The following is a 7,316-nucleotide window of genomic DNA, read 5'->3' on the forward strand; positions in this document are numbered from 1 at the left end:
GGTCTTCACGAAGATCTGCATGCCGCCATGCATGTGCTCGCTGATCTGGTCTGGGAGCTGCATGTTGCCACGCAGGTGCCAGTCCAGCTGGTTGAGATGGTAGCTGCATGCGAACGGCGGTGGAGACTTGGCTGGTGCGGGCCTGGCAGTGGCCCTGCTGGCGTCCTCGGTGAGGGCCTTGCCGGGTCGCCCGGCAAGGGTCTTTCCGTGGCACACTGTCGTCCTCGGCAAGGATCTTGCCGGGGGTCTTGTGGCTCTCCTCGGCAAGGATCTTGCCGAGGACCGTTGTCTTTTAATCCTCATCTGATCTTGAATATTCCTTGGTCTTGACAAAGAGCTACATGCCACCATGGAGGTGCCTCCCGAGCCCTAGTTCCAACGTGGTTGGTTAAGTTAGAACCCATGGGCTCGAGGGTGGCTCACTCCGCTGGTGTGGGCGAGCCGCCCCGGCAAGGGTCTTGTCGGGGCTACTGAGGCTGCCCCGGCAAGGGTCTTGCCGGGGTAGCCTGCTTCGTCCTTCTACTTCTTTGTGTTCTTGGCCATGGCGTTGCCTTGGCTGTCTTGGGCTTCGGTTTTACCTCGGTTCACCTCCCCTGTTCTGCTTGGTGCGGCCGTGGCCGCGGCTCCGACTGTCTGTGCACAGGTAAAGGGGTACAAAGGTGTGCCCCTTCTTTTCTACACCGACAATGCGTGTAGTACTTTGTTTCGATAACTAGTAGATTTTTGCAATAAGTATGTGAGTTCTTTATGACTAATGGTGAGTCCATGGATTATACGCACTCTCACCCTTCCACCATTTCTAGCCTCTCTAATACCGCGCACCTTTCGCCGGTATCATACACCCACCATATACCTTCCTCAAAATAGCCACCATACCTACCTATTATGGCATTTCCATAGCCATTCCGAGATATATTGCCATGCAACTTACCACCGTTCCGTTTATTATGACACGCCTCATCATTGTCATATTGCTTTGCATGATCATGTAGTTGACATTGTATTTGTGGCAAAGCCACCATTCATAATTCTTTCATACATGTCACTCTTGATTCATTGCATATCCCGGTACCCCGTCGGAGGCATTCACATAGAGTCATATTTTGTTCTAAGTATTGAGTTGTAATTTTTTGAGTTGTAAGTAAATAAAAGTGTGATGATCATCATTTTTAGAGCATTGTCCCAAGTGAGGAAAGGATGATGGAGACTATGATTCCCCCATAAGTCGGGATGAGACTCCAGAATAAAAATGAAAAAAAAGAGAAAGAAAAGAGGCCATAAAAAAGAGAAAAAGTCCAAATAAAAAAAGAGAGAAAAACAGAGAAGGGACAATGTTACTATCCTTTTACCACACTTGTGCTTCAACGTAGCACCATGATCTTCATGATAGAGAGTCTCTTATGTTGTCACTTTCATATACTAGTGGGAATTTTACATTATAGAACTTGGCTTGTATAGTCCAATGATGGGCTTCCTCAAAATGCCCTAGGTCTTCGTGAGTAAGCGAGTTGGATGCACACCCACTTAGTTTCTTTTGTTGAGCTTTCATACACTTATAGCTCTAGTGCATCCGTTGCATGGCAATTCCTACTCACTCACATTGATATCTATTGATGGGCATCTCCATAGCCCGTTGATACGCCTAGTTGATGTGAGACTATCTTCTCCTTTTTGTCTTCTCCACAACCACCATTCTATTCCACATATAGTGCTATGTCCATGGCTCACGCTCATGTATTGCGTGAAGACTGAAAAAGTTTGAGAACATCAAAAGTATGAAACAATTGCTTGGCTTGTCATCGGGGTTGTGCATGATTAAATACTTTGTGTGATGAAGATAGAGCATAGCCAGACTATATGATTTTGTAGGGATAACTTTCTTTGGTCATGTTATTTTGAGAAGACATGATTGCTTTGTTAGTATGCTTGAAGTATTATTATTTTTATGTCAGTATTAAACTTTTATCTTGAATCTTTCGGATCTGAACATCATACCCCAATAAAAAATTTACATTGGGAATTATGCTAGGTAGCATTCCACATCAAAAATTCTGTTTTTATCGTTTACCTAGTCGAGGACGAGCAGGAATTAAGCTTGGGGATGCTTGATACGTCTCCAATGTATCTATAATTTTTTATTGTTCCATGCTATTATATTATCTGTTTTGGATGTTTAATGGGCTTTACTAAACACTTTTATATTATTTTGGGACTAACCTACTAACCCAAGGCCCAGTGCAAATTGTTGTTTTTTGCCTATTTCAGTGTTCCGCAGAAAAGGAATATCAAACGGAGTCCAAACGGAATGAAATGTTCGGGAGAGTTATTTTTGGCACAAACGTGATCCAGAGGACTTGGAGTGGATGTTAAGAAATGAACGAGGAGGCCACGAGGCAGGGAGGCGCGCTTGCCCCCCTGGGCGTGTCCCCCACCCTCGTGGGCCTCTCACAGCTCCACCGACCTACTTCTTCCTCCTATATATATCCATGTACCCCGAAAACATCCAGGAGCACCACGAAACCCTATTTCCACTGCCGCAACCTTCTGTACCCGTGAGATCCCATCTTGGAGCCTTTTCCGGCGCTCCGTCGGAGGGGGCATCGATCACGGAGGGCTTCTACATCAACACCATAGCCTCTCCGATGATGTGTGAGTTGTTTACCTCAGGCCTTCGGGTCCATAGTTATTAGCTAGATGGCTTCTTCTCTCTCTTTGGATCTCATTACAAAGTTCTCCTCGATCTTCTTGGAGATCTATTCGATGTAACTCTTTTGCGGTGTGTTTGTCGAGATCCGATGAATTGTGGATTTATGATCAAGATTATCTATGAACTCTTTTATGCATGATTTGATATCTTTGCAAGTCTCTTCGAATTATCAGTTTGGTTTGGCCTACTAGATTGATCTTTCTTGCAATGGGAGAAGTGCTTAGCTTTGGGTTCAATAATGCGGTGCTCGATCCCAGTGACAGAAGGGGAAACGACACGTATTGTATTGTTGCCATCGAGGATAAAAAGATGGGGTTTATATCATATTGCTTGAGTTTATCCCTCTACATCATGTCATCTTGCCTAATGTGTTACTCTATTCTTATGAACTTAATACTCTAGATGCATGTTGGATAGCGGTCGATGTGTGGAGTAATAGTAGTAGATGCAGAATCATTTCGGTCTACTTGTCGCGGACGTGATGCCAATATACATGATCATGCCTAGATATTCTCATAACTATGCACTATTCTATCAATTGCTCGATAGTAATTTGTTCACCCACCGTAATACTTATGCTATCTTGAAAGAAGCCACTAGTAAAACCTATGGCCCCCAGGTCTATTCTCCATCATATAAGTTTCCAATCTATTTGACTTTGTAATCTTTACTTTCAATCTTTATCATAAAAATACCAAAAATATTTATCTTATTATCTCTATCAGATCTCACTTTTGCAAGTGGTCGTGAAGGGATTGACAACCCCTTTATCGCGTTGGTTGCAAGGTTCTTATTTGTTTGTGTAGGTACGAGGCAACTTACGTGTAGTCTCCTACTGGATTGATACCTTGGTTCTCAAAAACTGAGGGAAATACTTACGCTACTTTGCTGCATCACCCTTTCTTCTTCAAGGGAAAAACCAACGCAAGCTCGAGAGGTAGCACTCAACAGCTGTGGTGAGTTTTCTTCCTTGCCTTTCCTCTAGATCCCATTAGGGTTTCTTTCGAGTTCGTCGGAGTTCATCTTCATTCTTTGCTGTAGCTTGCTCTTTTTAATCCGAACTTGGTACCTCTCGTGTGCGGTGGTAGCTGTAATACTCATTTTCGCTACCAGGGCATCTCCTTTTGCATAAAAAATTCGATCTGGACATATGAACTGCTCAAGCACCGTAATTTTAGTCTAGATATTTTTCCATTATCTGAAGTGCCGTAGATCCAAAATCATAGCATCAATCTGCGAAACCTATATTTTTAGCACTTAGCAATTTTTCCTTTCTAAGATTTGTACCTCAATAATTGTGTAGGCGACTTAACTTAGAAACCGTAACCCGCCAGGTATCATTAGTCCCCTCTTAAGCCGCCAATAGCTCATATTATAGCTTCGATGCTGCCCCCGGCTTAACACTTATGCATGCTTCATTATTATTCACCAGCTAACTCGTTAGCCGGCTTAACCATATAATCTTAAACTGGCACAATTTTTCTTTCAGCTCATCAAAAATGGCCAAGACATACTCTGCTTGCAACTGGGTCCAATCCCGGGTCACTGAGGAAGACTTGAACAACTATGTTGCAACTGGCGCTTTAGCCAAAAAAGAAGTCATTCACTGGAGGGTCTCTAGTGAAGAATTTCCTCCTAAAATCAAGGACGGAGAAGTGATTGTTTTTGCTGATCACTTGAGTCGGGGGTTCAGCCCACCCGGCTCAAAGTTCTTTCGTGATGTGCTTCATTTTCTCCAACTTCACCCTCAAGATATCGGACCCAACTCCATGTCCAACATTTACAATTTTCAAGTGTTCTGTGAAGCTTATCTTCAAGAGGAGCCCACAGTTGATTTATTCAGAGAGTTCTATTATTTAAACCACCAGACTGAATTTGTTGATGGGCCCAACACCGAACTCCGCGGGGTTTCAATTCAAAAGAGGAAAGACGTCAGCTTTCCCTATGCTAAGCCGCCAAGTCATCCCAAAGACTGGAACCAGGCTTGGTTCTATTGCCAAGACCCATCTCCAGCCGACAAAAATCCCTTACTGGGTTATCGTGATCACCAGCTTAGCAACACGCATCCACTCCCCTCACTGCTCAGTGCAAAGGATCGGGCTAAATATGCACCAGCATTCTCAAAGCTCAGAGCCCTTATGGACAATGGTTTAACCGGCGGCGACCTTGTCCGGTGCTGGGTGTCCTGCAGTATCTTGCCATTAAGCCATCGCCCCGGCTTAATGTGTGAATATACTGGCAATGTGAAAGATCCCCAGTGCCACTGTGACATCCAACTGTCCGATGCGGAAATCAATGAAGCCACCAAGAAATTTCTGAACGAACCTTTAAAAGAATGCAGCAAAACAGGACTTAGTCCTTTTAGCACCTTCAACAAGCCGCCAGCCGTAAGTTTGCACACCTTCTGCTCCATCAGTATTTTCAATAATTATGCCCACCCATAATCTTTTTTGACTTTAACAGGCTGATTCTTCCTTTTGGAAAAAGAAACCGCAAGATAAGCCGGCTAAACCGGCTCGCACCAAAACGAAGGTCACCAAGAAACCTGCCAAGAAGAAGACCACCGAACCCGTCGGTGTAAACATTGATGATGACGATGATGATCATGAGTCAGAGGTAGAACTTGACTCTCTTGGCTCGTTTTTTATACATCTCATTGACAATGATTGTTATCAGGACGACGCAAAGGCCAGGTGTGCCGGTGACGCAGAGGTAATTATTCTTTCCTCCGGCTCAGAACCTCTGCCAACACAGAAAACCTGACAAGCAAGCCGAAAAGTAAAATTTTCTCACCCTCTAGCTCACTTGGATCCCAACTTTATTTTGAAGAAACAACAACACGAAGCTCGCCGCACCACCCGGCATAGTGGCGGTGTGATTACTTCCTCCGGCTTACCGAACACACCGGTTCGCAAACGCCGCCCAGAGGTCTTACATATTTCTGATATACTTTATCCCAAGGCGGGCCATTTCCTCCATCCTCTTAACCCGTCTGATTCAAACTATCGGGGACTTCTCATTCCTCTTCTGGCGAGTCAACTTCTCAATTCCCCGCTTTCAAGACTGTACCTGGGTAAGAATATGCTCAATTATTTAGACCTTATACCTGATCATTGCACTGACCTCTTTACACTTCTTATTTTCAGGGGCCAGGCCAAACCCAGCAAGAAGGCCAAGAGGAATAAGTCGGTCGACGACGCCAACCCGTCTGAACCGGAGAAACAACAATCAGAACCTTCTAACACGATTGCTGAGGCCACCCTTGACGATCCACCACCACAAGACCATGGAGTCTCCCCAGATGATATGGATGTTGAACCGGCTATCTCTAAACCGCCAAGCCCAATCAAGCCTGCTGAGGAAAAGACTGACGATGTTGTTGTCACTGGTTTTGGCACCGCCCCGGGTCAACCTACTGTCTTATCCAAGCACAGCGCTAAGGAAGAAATTTCTGCTGAAGATAAAGGCAAATGGAAGGTAGACTTGGAGAGCTACACCCATTTCAGTGCCCAAGACATCCACTCTGGTTACTTGAACCGTCTATACACCAGCCGTGACTTTGAAGCCGGCTTAGTAAATCTGATGAGAGAGCGCTATGAGGTAAACGCTGCAACTCCTTTCTATATGAATATACATTCCTTAGCCACCAAGTTTATTGAGCATGATAGAATAGAATGCACTGTAAACTTCAATAGTTGCATAGACCAAATCCAGTAGCCCCCAAGGGCCGGTTTATGCTTTCCTACATGAATCGGGATTTATAACAGCAATACTTCAACTTTCCCCCCGTAGCCCCCAAGGGCCGGGTTAATAAATATGTTAAGCCGGGACTTTGCAGTAGTAAAAACGAACTTTGCCTCCGTAGCCCCCAAGGGCCGGCTTAATGAGTGATGAATAAGTCGAGACTAATCATCCTGTTTTAAAATCAACAACCCAATGTGTCGTCTTTATAAGCCGGATCACATCATTTGTCCGGGTCATGAATTTGCCTTAGAACAGAGCAATAGACATTAGCCCCCAAGTGCCAAGGATAATATTTATATTGTGTTTGGGACATCCAAAAAATTGTCTTAAAAAGAGCAATATGCAATAGCCCCCAAGTGCTAAGTATCATACTTGTATTGTGCTTGGGACTTTAGCAATACTCACAATATTCTGTCTATGTTTATATCACAGGCTGAACTTTCTGAGAAGGACTTGCAGCTCAACTATCTGAAGGCCAATATAAAGACTCAACAATCTGAAACATCCAAGGCCAAGTCAGAATTCAAGACTGCTTTAGAGACCATTGAGCAGCTCAAGCAAAACTTCAAGAATGAAAAAGATGGCTGGGAAACTGAAAAGGCAGCTCTGTTGAAGAGAGCAGAAGAAGCTGAAATTGCGCTTAAACCGGTGACGGAGGAGTTATCCGGCTTAAAACAACAGATTAATATTATGTCATCAACCATCTTCGGTAAGAACATATCTCCCTTGTATCTTAATAATCATATTATAAACGGTTGTCGGCTTACCCATAACTTTTAATGATATAGGTTCGCGAAGCATGAAGTTGGGCTCAGACATGCGTGTCCGGCTTAAGGCTGTCTACACTCTTGTAGAACAGTTATAC

Source organism: Aegilops tauschii, chromosome 4 (genome assembly GCF_002575655.3).
Source record: "Aegilops tauschii subsp. strangulata cultivar AL8/78 chromosome 4, Aet v6.0, whole genome shotgun sequence".
Taxonomy (NCBI): Eukaryota; Viridiplantae; Streptophyta; class Magnoliopsida; order Poales; family Poaceae; genus Aegilops; species Aegilops tauschii.